Here is a 24,222-nt window from a genome sequence, read left to right on the forward strand (position 1 = left end):
AGATAGATTCAGCCAGTACCATCCAAAGATAATTTGGAATTTTGTTTTAATGTGTTAGGTTTTCTGACACTCAGACATGCTGTGGGAACTAAGCACTGATTTATTACTCTTTTTAATGAGGAAAAGTGTAAAACTAAAGCCCAATTTAGATTAGAAGACTATTTTGCTATCACCCACATTCTTTTTTTTTTATAATCTCCTGTTCTTTCTGTCCCATTTATGAAAAAGAAAGACAAACTTTGGAAAGTTGATTTTGTTTTTTTCAAAAAGTCCTTACCATACCACCCAGAGTGGAAATGACCAAGTTATATCAACTATCAAGTAGCTGTTAAACTTGGAGAATTTGTCTGAAAAAAGGAGATGGAACCCAAAGCCAGCCTAGATAGTTTTGCTTCTCGAAGCCAAGAACAAATTGATAGTTTTTTTTTTCCTTTCCATTTTTTGAATAAAAATGGACTTATCAAACATTGGCATTTTCTTCAATGCTGATAATAAATCTAGTGCCCTTCAGTGCATTTAACTAGCATCTTTAATCATCAGCCACACAAGGCAGTTCTGTCATTTGGCTTAATGATAGGGTTGGTCCTTCTGGCAGGCTTAATTTGGCACTACAAAAATAGATGAAGACACGAGGGTTAAAACCCAGCTTCTTAAGAGCGAAGCATTTACTGTGCTTCCTCTGCATAGGTTGAATATGCTCTGTCACATCATCCACTTAAAAAGAAAAAAAAAATCTTTCTCGTTAAGAAGAAATGTCCAATATGTTGATGTTTTTACTGAGGGAGGAAGGGAGAGAGGGAGGGAGGGAGGAAGGGAAGTAAAGGAGAGAGAGAGAGAGAGGGAAGGAAGGAGGGAGAGAGGGAGGGGGAGAAAAGAGAGGGAAGAAAGGAAAGAAGGAAAGAGGGAGGGGGAGAAGGAAGGAAGGAAGGAGGGAAGGAGGGAAGGAAGGAAGGAAGGAAGGAAGGAAGACATTTAGTTTTCCAAAGTCCCTTCAATGTTTCTATAAATGTTTCTCTTATCATCACCACAGGATGCTGCCCAAATTTCTTTGAACACTGTATTGCATAAAAACCAATGCAACTGGGAAAAAAATGCAATCCTTAACAAATTCAATAAATGAAAATAATAATGCAAAATACAACTTTTGGAAATGAATAAAAGTGTAATCTGCAATTAGGAATTACTGATTCTGTCCTTGGCTTGGAATAAAAAGCTAAATAAGAATGCTGACTATCGCCTTTCAGTCACACAAATCCTTTCTTTCCTCATCCTCTTTACTGCCCACGTCATTACCTATTTCTTAGTACACCTGAGCTTTCTTGCAGGTACCCCAAGAGACCTGCATGCATAAACCATCCTCCATGGCAATGGGGTACAGGCATTTAAGATATGCATCAGCACATTTTCATGCTCACTAAAGGCTTGTTAAGCTAAGTAGACACTCCTTTTCATAAACAGTAAAATTTCCAATCCCATTCCTAGCTTCACTATAACACCCACTGCCAAAAAAAGGGCACAACCTTTTTAAAGACTGAATGCCTTGGAACCATAGTTCATTTAAATCAAATACAGGTACTCCTCAACTTACGACCACAATTGTTGTCACTAAGTGAGAAATTTGTTAAGTGTTTTTTTTTAATGTTAAGCCCCATTTTATGGCTTTTCTTGCCACACTTGTTAAGTGAATCACTGGAGTTGTTAAATTAGTAACATAGTTGTTAAATGAATCTGGCTTCCTCATTGGCTTGGCTTGAAAAAAGGTCACAAAATGGAATCTTGTGACCTGGGGACCCTTCAACAATCATAAATGTGAGTCAGTTGCCAAGCGTCTGAATTTTTTTTATCACCTGACCCCATGGGGATGCTGCAATGGTCATAAGTGTGAAAAACGGTCATTAGTCACACCTTTCACGGCCGCTGTAACTTCGAACCATCACTAAGTGAACTGTTGTAAATCTTGGACTACCTGTATAATCTCACTCATCTGCACCAGCCAAATTCATTGCACACAACTATTCCTAGCACAAAGAGATTTATGTCGGACACAACTGCCATTTAATTCATACAGATAATATCCGTCCAACAAGGGAGATCAGACTAAGAAACCAATGCGATATAGATCAGGATCACTTGTATTTCCAGATCTGTACTAACAGAATCTTACAAGTCTGAACCAGGAATGATAAAGAAACTCACCTCAAATGACCTTGATTTTCAAGCAAATATGAAGACCACAGTCAACATTTTCTGGCATCTTTACTATTTGTTCTGTTTGTTTGGAACCTTCTGGGTAATTAAAATTGGATTAGATTTCAGAGTCTCTCCTTTCTGGATTGCCTTTTCCACTCTTATCTCTAAAATGGTAATAGCAGAATATCTTGATGGATGGCCATCTGCAATAGGAAAAGAAGGAATGAGGAATTAAATTAAGCCAACAGGGAAGGTTTCACAGTAGAATTTTTCACTAAATGGACTCCACAATCTCACAGATGTTTGGGAAAGCTACAGACTTGTAGAAGAAATGCTTTTAGATGTGCATCTTCATGGGTAGAGTAGAGTAGGGCATGATAGGATAGGATAGGATAGGATAGGATAGGATAGGATAGGATAGGATAGGATAGGATACTTTATTGGCCAAGTGTGATTGGACACACAAGGAATTTGTCTCCAGACCATAAGCTCTCAGTGTACATACAAACAACAAAGTAATATAATCATAAGTTACCAATATCTTAGGTATCTTATACCACAATATATCACAATATATATTACAATACCACAATAGTTTACTGTATAGTTTATAGCCATGTATAAGGTATGTCAGTTAGAAATTTTTGATATTGGTATTAGCAGAGATCTTTTTCTGAGCTTAATTTGAAAGTACATTTTTAGATATATCCAGGATTAAAGTGTAAATGGGGAAAAAAAGACAGGAGTACTTTTTAGGAACATTTATTGTAGTTACTTTTTCCGTATCTCATAGAATAACTAAAGAGAAACAGATTGAAAGAGAAGAAGTGGAAACAACTGCCCTCTTCATCCTCTTTAAACAGCTCCTTCAACCAGTATCGCTCTTTCTAAAAAGTAAAAAAAAAAAAAAGGGGGGGGGACCCCTCAGCTGTCATGAAAGTCCATCACTGCAGTTTCACTGCCAACCTACAGAAAGGAATGAGTTTGCCAGACCTTGGAAAGTGACCTTCACCATTTTAAAATGAGTATTCTCTTCAGCCACACAGATCCATGGCAAGGGTCTACAAAGAGGGTGAGATGTATTTAAAAGGGAGTGAATTTCATAAGATTGGAATCTTCAAGTATAGTTCCAGGAAATGAAAGATTATACAATGCAGATGCTTAGATAAGGGCTTATTTTGCTTGATAAGAATATAAAGGAAGTTTATTTACATCACGTACGTCGGTACCGCTTCTCGTGTCATGACACCTCAGAGCAGTTTATAGTAGATCGAACTACAGTAATAAAAACAATGCATTAAACGTGAAAACACAGTCATGGGAAAATGGAGAAGGGAGGAAAACAAAGAGGAGCCGTTCAGCCCACATTCATAAAGGGAAGTCCTGAAGGAAGAAAAGATCTAACAGTGGGTGGTTTGTGACTGTCATTGGACCGTGAGACTTCCAGCTTCCAAGAAACACCACATAGAAAAATCACAGAATACTTGGAAGTTCTCAACACTTACAGCACAACCTTTCCTAGAATTTTAGAGATGAACCACATCCATCAGGTATCCGAGTTTCAAGCAGCTTCTGGACCAGTTCAAGGTACAATAATCTAATTAAAAGGTTACCAGTAGTTCCACAATTGGTTGAACTATCCAGGATTAGAAGAATATAATTGATCTATCAATAGATGTTCCTAAATAGAAAAGCCATATGGCTCTCCACTATGTCTTTGTTCTGTTTGAGGGATTGCAATCCTATTTTGAACAGGGAAAGCCTTTATATCCCATAGTTGTGAGCCATACATACACATAATCTCATTTTTGGCAAGACTGCACTCCCTTTTAACCAGGTTAATGTAAAAAACAACCAACACGCACATCTTGTCTGCTTAATGTGCATGCCAAATTCATTTTTATCAGCCTAAGAGATCAAAAGGGAAAGAAATTGACATGTGGGATTAATATTTTTTTAAAAAATAACTGGCTGGAATATGCTTCTCTAAATTAAATCCATGGGTCCCCTTATAGTTTGTTTCAGTGTCATACAGTACTTACTAGAACTAATTAGATTAAATATTTCCCCAAAGAATGCAAAAAATATGGTAGATCAAATTCATAGATAATGTCTATTTCCAAGAAAAATATCCTTTACAATAAAATGAAAGTAAAAATAACTTTACAAGCCCTGTTTATAAACAAACAATAAATGAAATCCAATCTCCAGATCATATAGATTAAATCAAGACAAAGAGAAACATTATATTTCTCCAGAAAATACATCCTCTTTTGATCATCAAACCTTTTTAACTATGTAATTACTTGTCCTGATTATTTTATTTTTTTCTTCTGATGTTCTGTGTTTGTCCTCTAATAAAAAGAGAAAACTACATGCTCATTCTCTCCAGCAATCAAACATATTTCTGATACAATTACAGGCAGTTCTCAATTTATAACCATTCATTTACTGAGCATTTGAAGTTACAACACTGAAAAAAGTGGGTTTTTTTTGGGGGGGGTCCTCTTACTTACATCCATCTCATCCCTATGGTCACGTGATCCAAATCCTGCCACTTGGCAACCAGAATATATTTGCAATGCTTGCAGCATCCTGGGACTCATGTCTTCACCATTTTCAACCTTCCTAGCCAGCTTTCAACAAGCAAAATCAAGGAGAGAAGCCAGATTCGCTTCACAATGACACAATTCACTTAACAACTATCACAAAAAGGTCATAAATCAGGCACAGCTTACTTAACAAGCACTTAGCTTAGCAATGGAAATTCTGGTCCCAAAGTCAAGGACAATTCTAGCGGCAAAGATAGTTAGCCCATTTCTGCAATGTAGAGTGGCTTCCCTATTTAGTTCGGAAGGGAAGGCTGGCATCAACCTATGCAAGTACAGGGACAATTATTATTCCATGATTAGTTATTCTAGATGGTTTTTAGTGGTGTGGTGGCCTAGAGGTGGAGCTCTTGCCTCACAATAGGGAAGCTGTGAGTTCGATCCTAGGTAGCAGCAGATATTTCTCGCTCTGGGGCGCAAGAAGGAATTGTCTGCTGTGAACAGTGCATAGGCGTCAGGAAGGGCATCCAGCCAGTAAACGCTCAGCTCCATTCAGCTGCCCTGACTCCACACTGATCCAAGGGATTACAGGGTTGTTAAAAAATAAAATAATTATTCCAGATAGTTTGACACATTCCCAATGGTCATGCTTGCAACAGCTGCAGAAGTGGATTCAAACCATATGTGCAAAGCTGTACCGTATATGATTATTATACTCTCTTCCAGCTTAATGCCTTCAGACTTTTCTTGCACAAGAGTATTTATAGGCTAGCGTTTTTATCTTCTGCAAGCAAAAGTTCAGGAAGAATTTGCAAGATTCATTGAATAGAATTTAATTCTGTCTCTCTCCACCCCCCTTTTCCGAACAGGCCTGTGTCAGCACGGTACGGTTACAACAAGAGACTGTATTACAGCTTATCCAACACTTGGCAAGTTCTGAATCTTAAGGAGGCCTATTTTGTACTACAAATATGAATGTTCTTCACTGAATACTAAGAAAGAGAGAAAGAAAAGCTACCAAAAAAAAAAAAAAAGAAATTGAAAGAGGGTTTCTCAAAGCTTCTTGCAAAGCTTTTAGGGGGAAAAAAGGAAAATGGAGAAATGCCTTTTGAGAAGGAACATAACGTATGTGGACCAGTTCCTCCTCTCTTGTTCTCTCCTGCCCACTTTTCCATCCAAACAAAGCTGGTAACAAAGCAGTAGGAAGTTATTGGAGAGTCTAAGACAGCTTCAGGAAAGTATTTATTTATCAGATGCCAAGAAGCAGAACAAAGAAACCCTCAAAGTTAGATTCTGTTCAAAATTTAAAAAAACAACTGTCTTTAGAAAGGGATAGAAGTATGAGTTCTTTAGGGCTAAAGATCAAAGATTTTCAATGGAGCATTTCTATGTGATAAATTTACACTGTGGTGACCAAAACTGGATGCAGAGGCTGCCCCAAAGAAGAGGGAGTCAAGCTATTCTTCAAAGCAACAGAAGACAGGACAAGAAGCAACGGATGGAAACTAATGAAAGAGAGAAGCAACCTGGAACGAAGGGGAAATTTCCTGACTGTGAGAACAATTAATCCATGGAACAACTTGCCCCCAGAAGTTATGGGTATTCCAACACTGGAGGTTTTTAAGAAGAGATTGGACACCCATTTGTCTGAAATGGTATAGGGTTTTCTATCTGAGCAGGGGATTGGAGTAGATGACCCCCAAGGTCCCTTCCAGCTCTGTTATTCTGTTAAATTTTCAAATAAACCAAGACACAGAGAGTTTGATTAATCAGAAGCTTTACATTATGTTTAGCACTGTTTTATATGTTTACAAATGTCACTGTACATTATAAAATGATTGTTTATGTGTTAGTGTGTATTTTATGCTGTACATGCCTGGTCAGTGACCCAAATAAAGTCCTTTGACTTTGACACGTGTATAAACAATTCTCAGAGAACTTGTAGGAGATGTACACATTTCGAAAATCAGAAGTCTTTTGAACTTAACGTTGTCTTCTATCTATGAATGTAAGACATTGATAGACCAGGAGAAAAGTAAATCCATTTATTAATTAAATAAACTAATTTTAAGAACGTGACCTAAGATGCCACATAGAGTAAAATGAGTAGGATTGAAGGGCCCTTAAAAATAGGAATCCAATGGAAACATAACTGCACATGTATACCGGTTATAAATTAAACCCAAATTGACAAGAAATGTTACTTTAGTTTACTCATCCCCCAACCAGATGCATTCTCTAGATTACAGGTCATCCTCAATTTACAACAGTTCATTTAGTGACCGAAATTACAACGGCACTGAAAAAAGTGACTTAAGACAGCTTTTCACACTTAATGACCGTTGCAGCATCCCCTTGGTCACATGATTTGGATGCTTGGCAACTGACTCACATTTATGACTGTTGCAACATCCTGGGGTCATGTGATCCCCTTTTGCAACCTTCTGAAAGCAAAGTTGTAATGGGAAAGACAGATTCACTTAACAACCATGTTACTAATTTAACAACTGCAATGATTCACTTAGCAACTATAGCAGGAAAATTCGAAAAATGAAGCAAGGTTCCCCTGTCCATCTTGTCCCACTTTAGGACATGGTGTTCATCTCCCTTTCTTGGCCAAGGGAGCCAGCTTTGTCCAAAAACCATTTCCGTGGTCATGTGGTCAGCAAGGTGATACACCAAAGGCAGACGGAATGCTGTTACCTTCCCACCAAAGTGATGCCTATTTATCTACTTGCATTTGCATGTTTTTGAATTGCTAGGTGGGCAGGAACTGAAGCAAGTGACAGGAACTCACCCCATTGCATGGTGCTCTGGGTCTCAAACCTGGGCTGTCAGCTCTCCAGCTGACAAGCTCAGCTTCTTTAACTGCTGAGCCATCACGCCCCACATACTACCCAACATATTAATGAGAAATTGTTCCTGGGGTTCCCATTTTCCAACTCCTCTTCAGTGGTCCTTGTCAAAGGAGAGGTAATATGATACTGCTTTTTTGTCTCTTAGCATCTTGGAATCTTGAATAATATAAAAATGCCCTCTAGACATTAGAAAAAAAAATGGGATGCATATTTTTTTTCCCATAGGGGCCTGAATAGAATAGCTAACAGGTTCCAAAGGGACTTCTTTAGTTAAATTCTGCTCATGATAAAGGTTTTGCATTGCTTTTTATCCCCAAAAAGCCCCTGCCCCCATGAAATAAAGAAGGGAAGGAAAGGGATGCCGCTTATGCCCTTAGCACTGATGTGTTTTCAACCTTCCTGGTTTGTGGAATATGGTACAATCCCACTGGAGCTTATTAAGAGCCCTATAGATAGAAAGCCATGGAACCAGGCACAATATTCATAATGTGTCATTCAAAAGTTTGAAAGAATTAGCAAGTAATTACATAGGACTCCCTCACCCAGAGATTAATAGAGAGTTATTTCTAACAGCGGATGGATAGATGGAGAAAACAGAGGAAGGAACAAAACATCGCTATAGATAAGGCATTTATGCCTAAGTATGTTTTTCATTTGTATCACCCAGTAATGCAGTGCATTTTATGCAGGATCACACTACAGATGGATAAATCAATCCGCTTCTTTAGAAGTCTAGTGAGTTCCATATTAAGGCTATTTGTAATTTTGGGCAGAAAATAGTTGAAAATATTAAAACATTACAAACAATGTGTTTATTCGTTTGCAGGGAGCTTTGTGAACCAGTGCATGGCAGGCAGGGAGAGGGGAGAATTTATCTGTGGTTTTGATAAGAACTAAAAAAATAAAAATCCATAGCTCAAAAATCGATTTTTGAGATTGGAGTAGAGGGGAAGGGATGCATACACTTTCAGAAAATGTACACACTTCTTCATGGCATACTTCAAGAATGCCAGGAGACTGCATTTTATTTCCACTAAAGTCTGCTCAGTGACTTTGGGCCGGTCACTCTCTCTCAGCCCCAAAAAGGAAGCAATGGCAAACTGCTTCTGAAAATTCCCACCTCTAAATGCAGCAAGAAGTTAGACATATGAAGTAGGAATATGAACGGGAAGAACTACTCCATTGTGTCGACCAAATCAATCATCAGTCAAAAAAAAAAATCAACAACCTTTTACAGCCACACTTCACAATTCCTTATTGCTTTAGGGTTGATCTTCAAATTTTACAATTAAAACCTGCATCTTTCAGTTATGAGAATAGTTGTTTTTTTTTTTTCAGGAGAGGGATGGTAAGTTTTGAATTTATGTCTGAGAGAAAGGGGCTATATCCACCGCTCACAGCTATCAAATATGTAACTGTCTTTCTGGCATAAAGTGCTTGGAGCAAGGACATTAAAAAATGCTACTAATTTTGATGGATTGCAAAGAATGTCTTGTACAGTATGTACATTATATAAAGTCTTGAAAGAGAAACTAAATCTGTCTAAAGGCAGTGAGAAACGGTCACCTTCTTATTTTATCCTAATCCTGGTTGGTGTAAGACTGTCAGAGGGAACACTTGTCCTCCTCTGGTTATTCATCCATTTTAAAAAAAATTGATTATGCAGATAGATTTGGATATAAAAACTCAGCTTCATGGGAGAATTCCAAAGCACCACTTGTAATAATAGTAAAACTCCTGGAGGATTGTAATAGCCCCCAATTCTTTCAAGTTATTATTCCACATTGTGAAGCTCCTAATGTAAAAATATTAAAAAGAAAAAGAAGTAAAACTGAAACAAAAACGATACGGGAATCGATTTTTTTTTTTCAAAGACATCATCCCAATGACTAAATATTGTGAGAGAAAATAACCCAGGAATCATCAGCCTAATAGCATGGGTAGATGTAATTCATAGAAAAGATTTTCCAGTTGATTGCAAAACTTACAATGACTGTTCAGAGTAGCAAAGATAAGTCCACACATGGACACCCAATCGATACCAAAATCCCATATTGTACATGTAGACACCCATGTTCCGAAGAGACAACTGAATAGTCACTAACAGAATCAATTCATTTCAACTCATATCAGAAATAATTCAGACAGTTCATTTGATCTAGGCACCAAGCAAGAAACTAGGAGATGATAAGTTCTAGTCCTACCTTAGGCATGAAAGCCAGCTGGGTGGCTTTGGGCCAATCACCAGGCGACAGTGAGTTCTAGTCCTACCTTAAGCATGAAAGTCAACTGGGTGACTTTAACCCAGTCACTCTCTCTCAGCACAACCCACCTCACAGGTTGTTATGGAGAATATAGAAGGAGGAAGAAGTATTGAGCATGTTTGCCACCTTGAGTTACTTATAAAAATAACAAAAATGGGACAAAAATAAAATAATAATTTAAAAAATTCAAAATGTATACATCCAGTTCATCATTCCCCTTAAATCCACTTCATCATCCTGCAGAGGACCAGTGGGGGAAGGAAGATCCAGGAATGAAAAGTACTGATGAAGAAATAGGTTCGCATTTCCTCAACTATATAAAAATGCTCTCAAGACTGTGCCGAGAAGCTAGCCTGCTAAAGACCACCTCTAAGTGGCTTAATACATGGAAATAGTATTATTGTGGAGAATAATTCTACTGTAATAATTTGATCCTAACACAGAGCCTTTAGATTGCTGGATTAAATTTTATAGCGGCAGTCAAAACTAGCTTTTATCAAGAAAAGTTCTCTCATTGCACATGCCAATAAGCTCAGAAATACTTACTTGATGAAGAACTAAGGGTGGCTTCATACACAGTGAATTTCTTTTCCCTACTGTCAAAACGTGTATTTCCAGTAATGTGAAGTAGCAATCAAGTAGAAAGTGATTTTCTGAAGAGATAAAATGAGCCAGCAATTCCAAGGTCAACAAATTTTGGACAAGCTTCTAAGCAATAGTTACTGTGTCTGATAGTTGGGTCCTCTGGGAGGCTACTTTAGGATCAAAAGCAGTCTTCTGCTGTAGAGTACAAATTCAAAACAATTCCCCTCTTTAGGCAATTTTCCATAGGCTTATAAATACATGTGGGTATCACTGCTGAAGATGTGGAATCCCTCTTGATTTTCATTGGCTGAAAATCTATGCCTTGCAGTTGAACCAAAACAGGTCCTCCCTGCGAAAATCTGCATCACCCACTGTCTTTAACCAGCTGCAGCGCAAAATGATGAAGCAAGGAAATCAGAAGTAGAGTATAATAGATCTGGAATTATTTTTTATCTTTGCATTTTTAAACTTTCATAAAGATTATTACGGAAGCAAGCTGGAATCAATTCTTCCAAGAGTGCTCAATCAATGCAACTACGTATAGTTCAGAAGAGAATTTATACAGAGGAGTTTGCCTGCAATAGCTCGGCTTGGGAAGTTTAGTTATAGAGCAGTGGTTCTCAACCTGTGGGTCGGGACCCCATTTGGGGTCGAGCGACCATTTCATGGGGGTCGCCAAACAATGCAGTCTGCCATTTTTTCCCCCTTTTCCTTAGCTGTGCTACTCCCTTTTATTCTATTGGCTTTCAAAAGCCAATAGGAATTGTCCAGGCTGTCTCTGCCCTGCTGAGCCCGCCAAAAGTCCCATTCTGCAAACGGTGCTGCACCAGTTGAGTAGTCCTCGACTTACGACCGGTTGAGTAGTCCTCGACTTACGACCGGTTGTGGGTCGCGGCATTAAAAAGGTTGAGAACCACTGTTATAGAGACTGGTAGTCCTTAATATACAACAGTTCATTTAGTGACTTTTCCAAAGTTACAACGGCACCGGAAAAAGTGACTTATGACCGTTTTGCACACTTTACGACCGTTGCGGCATCCCCATGGTCACGTGATCAGAATTCAGAGGCTTGGAAACTGACTCATATTTATGACGGTCGCAGCGTCCCGGGGTCGCCTGATCCCCTTTTGTGACCTCTGGGGGAAGCCAGATTCACTTAATGACCCTGTTGCTAACTTAACAACTGCAGTGATTCACTTAACAGCTGTGGCAAGAAAGGTTGTAAAATGAGGCAAAATTCAATTAGCAAAAGTTTCCCTTTAGCAACCCAAATTCTGGGCTCAGTTGTGGCCATACATCAAGGACTTACCTGTATGTTTTACTGAACTTTTGAAAATATATTTTTACTCCTTGTAGACAATAATGGACGGAGTGAGATATTTTAGCAGACTGGGCCAAGGGAGGGGAATTCTTTTTACAAGGGTCTTAAGATGTCTTCCCACAACTTTCTGTTTAAGTCAGCAGTATCAGCGATTGCTTTAGTTGCCTGCTGTAAGGAATGGCCTTAATAAATGAAAAACAAAACTGATCTCGGAGGAGAATTTCCCTTTAAGATGAATGCAATGTCAGATTTAGCTCCAAGTTGTGCTGTTTTATTCTTGATGTGAGAATAGAGGAAGTCATTGCTCACCTCTCTTCTCTATCCACAGGGCACATTGGATGTGTCACCATCTACAGTCAGCATAAAGGGATTTGGAGGTTAATTCTCATGATCTAATGGCTCTCCGTAAATCTTCTCCATTGTTATGCTTAGGGTAATGATGCTATTCTGGAGAAATATATGTAGGATATATATATCTGATTTCATTAAAAATAAGAATCCTGGGAAGAGCCATACTATAAAAACAAATAAAAACAAACACCAGGAAAATATTTAAACTAAAAACGTTTAATCAAATGCCAAGCTTTTGTCGGTCAGCACTACCGACATCATCAGGGCTTAAAACAAGTCGATGGGAGTCTCTTTTATAGCACTGGCCAGTTTTTGCTCACGACTCCTGGACCTCATCATCGGTCCATCCAATGATCCTAATTGTTTAATTTCTGAGAGGTGCGCATTGGCTGTTTTCTTGGAAAGGGGGAGGGAAAAACAGCAAGCCCAAAATCCCAATAGGGTGAGAGTGAACAACTGGATAGGTATGAAGGAAACGAATGGCCAAGAAAGGGGGGGAATGAACACGCTAGTTTTGGGAGCCTTTGGTGGGTTGACAGATAATAGCGTATGCACAAAGGGGGAGAGTGGAGGAAGAGAAGTGAACAATATGGGAAGAATAAATCTGCCCAACACAGCTGTCTAACATGCAAGCAGCCCAGGTTCGAATCTCAGAAGGGTATAGCTGGCTGATGAGAGCTAAGGAGCTTGAAATAGCTATACCAGCTTCCCTTTAACTCTTTGTTAGCAATCCAAATTTAACACACACACACACACACACACACATACACACACACACACACAGAGAGAGAGAGAGAGAGAGAGAAAGACAGAGAGAGGGAGAGAGAGGGAGAGAGAGAGAGGGAGAGGGGGGGGTCAAGATTTTTTTCTGTGCACTTGTTCATTTTGCAGCATTTTTTTTTTAACCGAGTCCCTGGAAAATTTGCTGCTTCATCTAACTCCTTTGCCAGTTGGAAATGCCAGGCAAGAGGTCAGGGAAGGAAATGAAAGGCAGAGCAGATTTACATGTTCTAACCAAGCCACAGTTTATTTGTCCATGTTTAAAAAAAAATAATTGGGCTTGCTTAGTTCACAGAATTTTTACAGTTGCTGCATTGGCTGAATGAAACTCACCTTTCAAAGAATTGACCATTGCCTTTAAAGACCTAAAGATGTAACACTAAGATATATTAGGACCAACTTTGTCAAATTTGAATCTGTGTGTCCAGTCTAAACTCCTAGAGACAGTCTCCTTACATGAAATACAAAGAATGTGGTCTAGGCAACAGGCCTTCTCATCTGTACCCCACAGATACTTTTATGAAAGGGGCGTTGTCTTACCTGAATGCCTTTTCTCAACACAAATATGTTTTCCAGAGGGGTCATGGACTCAATAGCTTCCTGCATTTCACAATGTTTATAAAATTGTTTTTCTACCCTGTCTTTGGCCTGAGTTGACTGTGGTGGCATTCTGAGTATGTTTGTAACTGTCAGATGCCACCTCAGTGCTTTGCTACTATGCTTTGAGTGGCTCTTTCAATGCCAACCTGCCACAAACTCTGGGAAACTGATGGGAAGGGGATCTAATTCAGGCGAATGAAAGTTCACCAAATCCATTCGGAGCGCTTTCTCAAGGTCAACAGTTTGGGAACGGAGCACAGCTGCATTCCTCAGCAGATCATTCTAAAAAACATGTTTTTTGAATTTGAGGGGACCAACTATGGGAGGCACGTTAAGGAGGGAAAAGTTACACTGGGATTTTGAGCGCACAAATTACAGTTCTGGCTTTGCTTTACTGCAGTTTGCTTGAGTTCTAATAAAACTGTACCTTTTGCAACAAATTTGGAGCCAAGGATCGTTTTTACTTTGGAGTCCAAGTGAGGGCCCTTAGGCCTTCAGGATTCGGGTGCTGTACAAATATTGTTAAGTAAGTAAGTAAATGAAGAAATGAAGAAAGAAAGAAAGAAAGAAAGAAAGAAAGAAAGAAAGAGAGAGAGAGAGAGAGAGAGAGAGAGAGAGAGAGAGAGAGAGAGAAAGAAAGAAAGAAAGAAAGAAAGAAAGAAAGAAAGAAAGAAAGAAAGAAAGAAAGAAAGAGCAACAGAGATCCTTTTTGGTGGGTTCAATGGCAGTTACTAACACAGATGAACACACTGGACCAGCAAAAATGGGGATTATACTTTTTCACTTTGAATACCTCCAGATCTAGTCTTAAAGCCATATACAGAGGTAGAGAGATCTGTGTAAACACACATACCTATATAGACATAACAGTTAACCATAGTTAAATCTATCAGAAAAAGGGCAATAGTGTTTCCCATTCAGATACTGCAAAACATATTTTAAAAACCCAAGGGCAAAGCCACAAAGTGAATACAGACTTGACTTAAATTATACCAGACAAATCTATTCGATTTTTCACTGTTGTTGTTGCTGCTGCTATTGTCGTCAAGCAGCACTCTAGACTTTGGAAAGTAATTAACATATATCAAAGAATTGTTCCATCTAGATATTTACTTTTAAAACTCGGTAGATCTTGATCTCTCTATATATGCATATATAATAGCACAACTGGAGAACGTTTAGTTTTCTATTATGCCTTTGAAATTAAGTTATATGGCCCTAATAATAGGGCTGGTTTTTAAAAGAACATGATATTTAAAGAACAAACTCTCCAATGTCGTTGGCAGGGCATATTTGTCTTACAGTTAATTTCCATTTGCTGTTGTATTATTAGACGTTAACATGGCTGTATTGTTTAATCTGCAGCTCCGTTGCCCATGGCTGACTTCAAACTGATGGTTCTCTCCCATTGATGAAAATTCCAATTCATCCTTGTTAGTGCAATTAGACAGGGATTGGATAACTGTACCACTTCTCCCCAAAGGTCCAGGAGAAGGTGATTTTTTTATCTCTCCTAACAAGTGAAGCCACAAGACTACTTTTGACTGGTAGAGGGAGAGCGATACTTGACTTTCTCTCCCTAAGCAAGTAACATAAGGTAGAATTCATGAAGATCTGGATGCAACGGATCTTTGTTCTTTTCCTCCTTACCCAAACAAGACAACTAGCAAGAAGGACATTGTCCATTTCTCCATCCACGACCCTTTTCTGACTTTCAAAACCAATGTTCCTAAAAATAGCAGCAACCACCTCATTTTTGTCAACTTATTTAAGATTCAGAGATAATTTATGGCAACTGAGTTTTTACATCCTATAAAACCTTCACATGGTTCATTTAGCGTTAGCTTATCACATCAGACAGACTCAACGGTTGAAATTCGAAACCATTGTTAAAATCAATCATCTTCATTATGGCTTAACACAATAAATTCAGTCCTGTGTAGGATTCAGTAGGTATGCTTCAAATGTTTAATTCCAGACATTCAAAGCCAAAACTAGAAACTATATTAGTGCCTCTATAGTCCAGACCTTGACATGTTGGTCACTATTAAATGTTCAGCTGTACATGCAGTAGCTTCCTCATGGAATGAAAAGGAGAAGATTAAAAACTTTCTCAGATCAAGCTTAAGCGGTGTTGACTTCATGGAATTGCCTCCCTAGTTTTCTTGACAGGGATACCAAAATTATTTTCCTTCATGTTCTGATTATTTTTTATTTCCCAGACTAGCCTACAATACTAGAATGTTCTGGTGGACACCAAAATAGATCCAACTCTGCTTACTTTTGGGGCAGCAAGAAGAGGGAGATGACCAATAACTAACATTATTATTGCTGTTTTGTTTTTTGTGCTTTTGAGTCAGTTTTTGTTTTTGTTTTACTCGTGTTGACTGCCTGGACAAGTCCCTGCAATCTTGAGATAGTTTGCCATTGTCTCTGCCTTAAGGTTGAGGGAGAGTGACTGGACCAGGGTCACCCAGCTGGCTTTGTGCCAGATTGAGACTAGAACTCACTGTCTCCTGGTCTCTAGCTTGGTATCTTAACCAAATTCTCTCTCCAATAATTTAGGGCCCTGCTAGTCTGATGTGTCCATGGATATTTATATTAACTCTCTTTATGCATTCACATAATGTGTTCTCTTATCTTTCCTTCTCATGCTTCTGCTAACATTTTCAATTAATATGTCTCTTTCTGATTAGCCTTCCTAATGCTCTTTTTAAGGAAAATGTTGGTGTCTTCCAATGTTTTCTGGAGTTTACCAGACACATCTAACTTTACCTTAAATATATATCTATCTATATCTGTATCATCCATATCTATATCTATCTCATCTATCTTATCTGTCTATCTATGGATGAATTTAATGCCCTTTAGATATTTCAGACTATGAATGCTGAAAACATCTGGGACTTACTGGTGCCCAAAATATTGCCTATCTCTTCTCTAGAGAAATAAAGCTTTACACATTCTTTATATGTGTGATCATTTCAACAAAAAAAAATCCATATCTGCTTACTCTGCCTATAGGATACAAGTCAATTCCTATTGTGAGTAAACAGGCTGCATTGAAAATGACAACATGGTTTGCAGTATAGAACAGTAAATCAATTCATCTAAGTAGATTGTGATTAGCGATTACATCGTTATAAAAGCTTATTTAATATCCAAGGCAGACGTAACAATGCATGCTTGCTAATTAGATTGTTAGTTTTTGAACCCTTTGTGCACAATCTTTAACTGTAGATTGACATTCCACCATTAGCATAAAATCCCCGTTAATGCCATGCAAAAAAGAGGTCTCCTTCTTGCATCTGCAGATCAGACTCTTGTTAAGAGGGCAGATATAAGACAAGCTAAGTTTTTTTTTTTTCAGGCAGTCAGCAACCTTCCTTGATAACAATGTGCCACTCAATGAAAGAGAGAAACAAGAGAAAGTATATTTCATCCCTTCAAACAGTCAGAAAATAGGTACCTGTTCCTTTAAGTGGCTCTCAGCAAGGTTTCTGCAATTGTCTCTGTGGAAAGTAAGAGTTCCCCCTAGTGCAGAGTGATAAATCATAGATAATAATAGTCCTTTCCAAAATAATCCTCAGGCAGAAGAAAAACCCAACAGAGAAGGTGGTGCACAGTCAAAATGTGGCACCTGGATTTGTCATTTCAGAGAGCTCTATCAATACACCACATGTTGTCAAATGTTGTTACCTTTGTCACACCCATATACCTGTTGTCATAATGGTTGATCACAAAGTCAGCAAAATGTTTAGACTGGATTTGGCATTTCTGTCCACTTATCAAGTCCTTCCCAAAGACCTGGGATAGGCAAATTCTTTAATAATATATTAAAGGTATCATCAAAGGATGCAAGCTGTTCTAAGTAAAGCTACTTTTTGCAGTTGACTAATGGTAAGTGCTGGTGTTCAACTAGTGTTCCAATTATTATGATTATTTTTATTACATATCATACAAAGAGATGTGAAATTATAGCTGCTGTTTCATCAGGTGGTGTTGGCCTTCATAGGCATTAAATTCTTCCCAAGAACCTAGAATATCATAATGTAGCCAATATCTCAGGGGCTGCCCCAAAGAAGAGGGAGTCAAGCTATTCTCCAAAGCACCTGAAGGCAGGACGAGAAGGAATGGATGGAAACTAATCAAGGAGAGAAGCAACCTAGAACTAAAGAGAAACTTTCTGACTGTTAGAACAATTAACCAGTGGAACAACCTGCCTCCAGAAGCGGTGAATGCTCCAACACTGGAAATTTTTAAGATGAGACTGGACAGCCATTTGTCCGAAATGATATAGGGTTACCTGTCTGAGCAGGGGGTTGGACTTGATGACCTCCAAGGTCCCTTCCAACTTTATTATTATTACTATTATTATTGTTGTTGTTATTGTTGTTATTATTATTATTATTATTGGCATACATTTATTGGACAAAGTCTCATCTGTATTCATGATCCCCTTCACTCTCCCAGAATAAATCCGTCTGTCTGTCTATTCATTCATATATTCATTTATTCATTCATTTCACTACCACTCACAAGGTGGCTCAATGTTTGCTTGTTTATTGATTGATTGAATTTATATGCTGCCCATCTGATTGCCTTGCTTTGCTACATAAGAGAGAGGTCACAAATTTTGTTCAACAAAACTGTATTTCTTTGATACCTTTAATATTTCTCCCCTCCCCTGCCTTCTTTTTCTTTAACTCGTTTAACTTATAGGTGTCATTTTTAAAATATATTATGTATCTAATATATGTGTATGTACACACTCAGAGAGAGACACATACACACACACACTTTGGTCAAAGACAGTAATAAAGGTTACCTACTCACCTATCATCCTGGTTTTTCTTTGCTTTCTCAAGTAACTGACTAGAAACAAGTAGAATAACAGAATAACAGAGATGAAAGAGACCTTGAAGATCTTCTAGTCCAACCCCCTGCTCAAGCAAGAAACACTATACCGTTTCAGACAAATGGTTGTCCAATCTTCTCTTAAAAACCTCCAATGTTGAGAAACCACATGGTTTCTGAAACACCTAACAAGGCAGAAATCCCAAGCAAACCCAAGCAGAAATACAGATTTATTTATTTTTTTTTTAAAAAAGTCCTTTGGATGTCAGTATACTAATCCACACACATGGACACATCACTTTTTTTAATCATGTAGCTAGTCTAAACTGATGCCCAATATATTAAACCTATTAAACTGGAGACAATAAAAGTACAAACTGGACTGAAATATTGTACAAATAGCAGCCTCAGAACAATTTTCTGTGTTTGGGAGCAGAGGAGGAAAAACATATTTCAAATCTTTTTTTACCTGATTCAATTTCATGCATGCATAACCCTAGTCAGATACTCATAACAGCATTGATCAGTTGTTTGTAGGTAGAGAAGACCAGGATAATCAAATTCACCCGCTTCAAAAGGAAGGGTCCATTCCTCAGTAGCTGAGCATTTCCATTTCATATAGAAGCAAAGCACTAGGAATATACATTGCAACAACAAAATCTTGTTATTAATCTCTATTTCCATTAAAAGGGAAGCTGAAATTCACATTGCTGAGGAAATTTAACCCCATTATCCCACCACAACTAATTTAAAGTCTGGGTCAAAGAAACAATAGCTATCTGTGGATAATCTTTTCTTGACCTGTATTTGTTTGCTAGTAATCAATCAAGGAAACTTGAATTTAGATTCTGCTCTTCTCATTTCTCTCCCCCCCCCCCAAAAAAATTCTTGTGTGTATGTAGGACAAACCTCACCTTCAAAGATGTCCTATACAGGTCTCTGATGGTCTCCCTCTCTCTCTCTTTAGCTTTATCAGACTTATTTCTCTTGCTTAGATCAGGGGTGTCAAACTCACAACGTGACGTGCACTGACGTATTGTGACTTTTTTTGCCATTGCCTGCAATGGGGTGGGCGCAGTTTCGCTATGATGCATTTGACCCATGGGCCGGCAGTTTCACACCCCTGGCTTAGATTGTCCAACCAGAAGAATGAGTGTTCAAAATCCAACGTCATTTATAACATTGGTGGAGAAAAAGGTAAATAGCTAGGTATCATCATCTAATTAAAGATACTGTTACAATAGGTTGAAATCTGAAATTCCAACTTAAAGGTGAATGTTCAGATATCTAGGCACGGGAGGAGTTAGGGGGAGAGCCAATAAAACATGGATCAAAATTGTTTTGTTTTTTTGTTTTTTAAATAAGAGGGAAAGAGGTTATTTATTTATTTATTTTATTTCTAGAGCTTCCCAAGTCAACTAAGTGATAGTGGGTCTTTACAATGTTAAAAGATCACACAAACAAAAATCAGGAAAAAAAGAAAAAAAAGAAAAGAATTCAAAAAAGTACAAGGTGAAAAAAAGAAAAGAGATAGAAAAAACATTTTTTTTTTAAAAAAAAAAAGTGACTCACAATCTTTCTTGCCACCAGTATAGGCCAATGGTGGTGAACCTATGGCACGGGTGTCAGAGGCAGCGCTCAGAGCCCTCTCTGTGGACACACGCATTGTCACCCTAGTCCTAGGCCTTCAGCTGGGTTTTATAGAACCTTTTCTCTTTAGGCCTCCACCGCCATGTACAAAAAAAAAAAAAAAGGTTCAATCAGTCAATTTCAACTTCTCGCGGGAAAAAAAAGTTCTTGCAAAGTTGGAATTGACTGATTGAACTTTTTAGTCCCACCCAGTCTGCCGTTACCACTGCAGCCATGCTCACCCAATTGACCACACCCACCCAATCGGCCACACCCAGCCAATGGGCCACACCCACCCGGCACTCGACTATGCATAAGTGGGTTTTGGGTTGCAGTTTGGGCACTCAGTCTCTAAAAGGTTCGCCATCACTGGTATAGACAAACTAATAGTCCCTCTACACCTTGCCAGATTACACTTCTTTTCATAGCCCCCTTTTTTATTTATTTGTTTGTTCCCACCTTTATTGTTTTCACAAATAGCTCGAGGCAGTGCACATATCCAAAACCTCTCCCTCCTACTTTCCTCACAACAACAACCTTGTAAGGTGAATTGGGCTGAGAAAGAATAACTGGTCCAAGATCACCCAGCTGGCTTTCATGCCTAAGGCGGAACTAGAACTCACAGTCTCCTGGTTTTTAGATTGGGTGCCTTAACCACTAGACTGGACTAAACTTGGTCTCTGTCTTATCCATTCACAAATCCAGAAATCAGCACTAGATAGCAGTGGAGACATACATAAAACACTGTTTGATACTATCTAGTGGTGTTCCAGATTTTTGCAGCTCAGATCACATAGCCTTAGGCAAACACATATTTTTGCAACTTTTCTACATACTGCCAGAGTGAAGGTCAAACGCACATGCTTGGGAGAATGTCTCTTAGCCAGACTCTTTTCATCATATCAGATAGCTGAGCTCCTGACAGTAGGGACATCTTCAAAAGAGCCTCACCTGCTGATTGAAGTAACCAGGAAAGTTCATAATGAGAGAGGCAATCCCTCAGATAGGAATTGGGAGAAAAATCTGCATTTCATGAGAATAGATTGAAGAGATTCTTCTAAGGCAGCAGGAACTCTCAGCTCATCCTTTGGCTCTCAGGAGTAACATATTGCTTGAAGTAAGAGGTAGAAGTTTTCCAGAAAGAAAGACGACAACCTGGGTTCAGTTAAGACTAAGGTCTCGCAACCATTCTGATATCATTTAACAGGCCAAAATAATCCACAGTTGTGAAAAGTTACACCGGCAGTTATGTAGCTTTAAGAAAAGCTAAAATGCACTAGTTGACAGTGTATCACCTAGCTAAGGGAAAATATAAGAAAGTTTCAATCAATCAATCGATCAATCAATTTTTATTCAGTCATAGACCAGCAAATGAAAGAAAATTTGCTAACCAGGGTGTTTTCTTAAAGTGGAACACACATAAAACATACTTTCTTGGTGATGGCTCTTCTTTATGGAACATTATCCCCCCCCCCCCCCCCGAGGTATGGTTGGTTTCTACCCTTTAGTAGGATAGGATATGCCCTACCCTGAAGGCAGGACAAGAAGCGATGGATGGAAACAAATCAAGGAGAGCAGCAATGTAGAACTAAGAAGAAATTTCCTGGCATTGAGAACAATTAACCAGTGGAACAACTGGCCTCCAGAAGTAGTAGGTGCCCCAATACTGGAGGCTTTTAAGAAGAGACTGGACAACCATTTGTCTGGCATGGTATAGACTCTCCTGCTCAAGCAAGGGGTTGGACTAAATGACCTCCAAGGTCCCTTTCCAACTCTTCTATTCTATTCTATTCTATTCTATTCTATTCTATTCTATTCTATATAATGGGAATGCAAAATAATTCCTTATGGATTTCTGTGGAAGCAAATTTGCAATATTTGCCAACAATTTTCCCACTGGGGCAAAGTGGATGACTATAACAAATACAAGTGGCTTATATCTTTTTCTGATTCCAAACATCTGTACAAAAATATTTTGTTTTTTTTCTAATAAGATGATCTGTTTGTTTGCTAACACGGATGTTATTAGTTATGACAATTAATTGGATGTAATTTGAATTCTGTTTAATGGATCGAAATGACTTAAGGTCTGATTTTCTTCTGTCAACTTAAAGAGATTGATTAATTGATGGACTAGATACGTATAGGATAGATTAATATTTTATTTTAACTAAGGGATATAGTGGAAGAAGAATTAAATAAGATTTATGATAAAATCAAGGAAATAGAATATATTTGGAAGCGATACCCGAATTGATAATGTTTGTACTTAAAGTTAATTTGATTATGGTAGTGTAAATTTCTAAAGCTTTAAAAACAGGTATAGGTTGAATAAATTTAAGCTAGAATTGGACTATTTTAAATAAATTATGTTACCTAAGGGAAAAAGAGAGGGAATATTAGATGTATTGGTTGAATTATGTATATATTATTTTGTCTTTTGATGTTTGTCTACCCTAACACCACTGTGTGTCTTGAACACTTTATTTTAAAAACTAAAAAAACAATAAAATTTCTTTTAAAAAAATATATTTTGTTTGTGAGAGATAAATTTAAAAATAATGACTATTTCTGCTCTGGAGAAATTGATTGTTACCAAGAAAAACACGGAAGATTGGTGTATTAAAACAAAAGGTTTCACAGAGAATCCATATCAACAGCTACGTAAAGAAGCAATTAAGGAAATTGCTTTTAAAGTTTTCTATTGTATAAAAGTGAAGTTTATAGAAAGTAGTAGTCAGATTAAGGATGCTGCAATCATCTGTGATGGGCTATTTTCAAATAGGAATAATACACAGGAATGCATAAATTGTCTTGGATATAATTTGAATCAACTGTTAGATTCAGTTTGTTGATTTGAATCAAAGATTCAGTGTGTAACAAATGGAGCAAGCTTGTTCTGCTCTTTGAATTCCTTCCAGTATAATAACTATTGAGGTCTTTAATTTGATATGTATAATTATTAGCTGATAAGACAATAGCAGAGGTCTTCAAACCTGGCCCTTTGATGACTTGTGGACTTCAATTCCCAGAATTCTGGGAGTTGAAGTCCACAAGTCATCAAAGGGCCAAGTTTGAAGACCCCTGAGATAAACTCTTACCAATAGAGATAGTCCACAATTGAGCTCAAAATTTCTGTTGCTAAATAAGACAGTTGTTTAGTGAGTTTTGCTCCATTTTACGACTTTTCTTGCCACAGTTGTTAAGGGGATCACTGCAGTTGTTAACTTAGTAACACAGTGGTTTGAGTGACTCTGGCTTCCCCAGTGACTTTGTTTGTCAGAAGATTGCAAAAAGGGGATCACATGATCCTGGAACAGTGCAACCGTCATAAATATCAGTCCCTTGCCAAGGGTCTGAATTTTGATCACGTGGCCATGGGTATGCTACAACAGTTTTAAAACAGTTATAAGTCACTTTTTTTCAGTGCCCGTTGTAACTTCGAGTGGCTGCTAAATGTCTGTTGTAAGTCAAGGACTACCTGTATTTTGTCACAGGTGTGCTTTTTTGTCACAGGTGTGCTTTTTCCAGTCCCTGAAAGGCTCTTGATAAAGCTCAAACCAACTCTAATACCCCTCTTTGATATAATTTATGAATTTAAGTATTATCATCTTTGAATAAAGAGTAGAACAAAAAAAGCACAAATGCTGTATACAATTAAAACTAGGGGTGCCAACAAAAGTGCGTATAGTCAAGGCCATGGTTTTCCCAGTTGCAATGTATGGCTGTGAAAGTTGGACCATAAGAAAGGCTGAGCGCCAAAGAATTGAGTCCTTTGAACTATGGTGCTGCAGAAGACTCCTGCGGGTCCCCTGGACTGCAAGGCATTCAAATCAGTCGGTCCTAGAGGAGATCAACCCCGACTGCTCTTTAGAAGGCCAGATCCTGAAGTTGAAATTCAAGTACTTTGGCCACCTAATAAGAAGGAAGGACTCCCTGGAGAAGGGCCTAATGCTGGGAAAAATTGAGGGCAATGGAAGAAGGGGACGACAGAGAATGAGGTGGCTGGATGGAGTCACTGACGCAGTAGGCATGAACTTAAATGGACTCCAGAAGACAGGAAGGCCTGGAGAAACGTTGTCCATGGTGTCGCGATGGGTCAGACATGACTTCGCAATTAACAACAACAGGGGTGCCATTTTCCTCTAAGAAACATTGTAGATTTCATAACTGTTGTATTGGGCAGCATTTAGCAGAAGATATTTCATATTCTGTAATATAAATTCCGGTGGCAGAGG

At 38.3% G+C, this 24,222-nt stretch overlaps 1 long non-coding RNA gene across 1 annotated transcript in view; it reads right to left on the reverse strand.

Annotated features, from left to right (window-relative positions):
- LOC120316235 overlaps positions 1 to 24,222 on the reverse strand; it is a 99,551-nt gene that overhangs the window by 19,835 nt on the left and 55,494 nt on the right. Inside the window, exon 2 of the long non-coding RNA XR_005558894.1 lies at positions 2,197 to 2,393. This is a non-coding gene — a long non-coding RNA (uncharacterized LOC120316235). The remainder of the gene's footprint in view (positions 1 to 2,196; positions 2,394 to 24,222) is intronic.

The sequence above is a fragment of the Crotalus tigris genome, unplaced genomic scaffold, assembly GCF_016545835.1.
Source record: "Crotalus tigris isolate CLP2741 ecotype Arizona unplaced genomic scaffold, ASM1654583v1 scf7180000019302.1197242, whole genome shotgun sequence".
Classification (NCBI taxonomy): domain Eukaryota; kingdom Metazoa; phylum Chordata; class Lepidosauria; order Squamata; family Viperidae; genus Crotalus; species Crotalus tigris.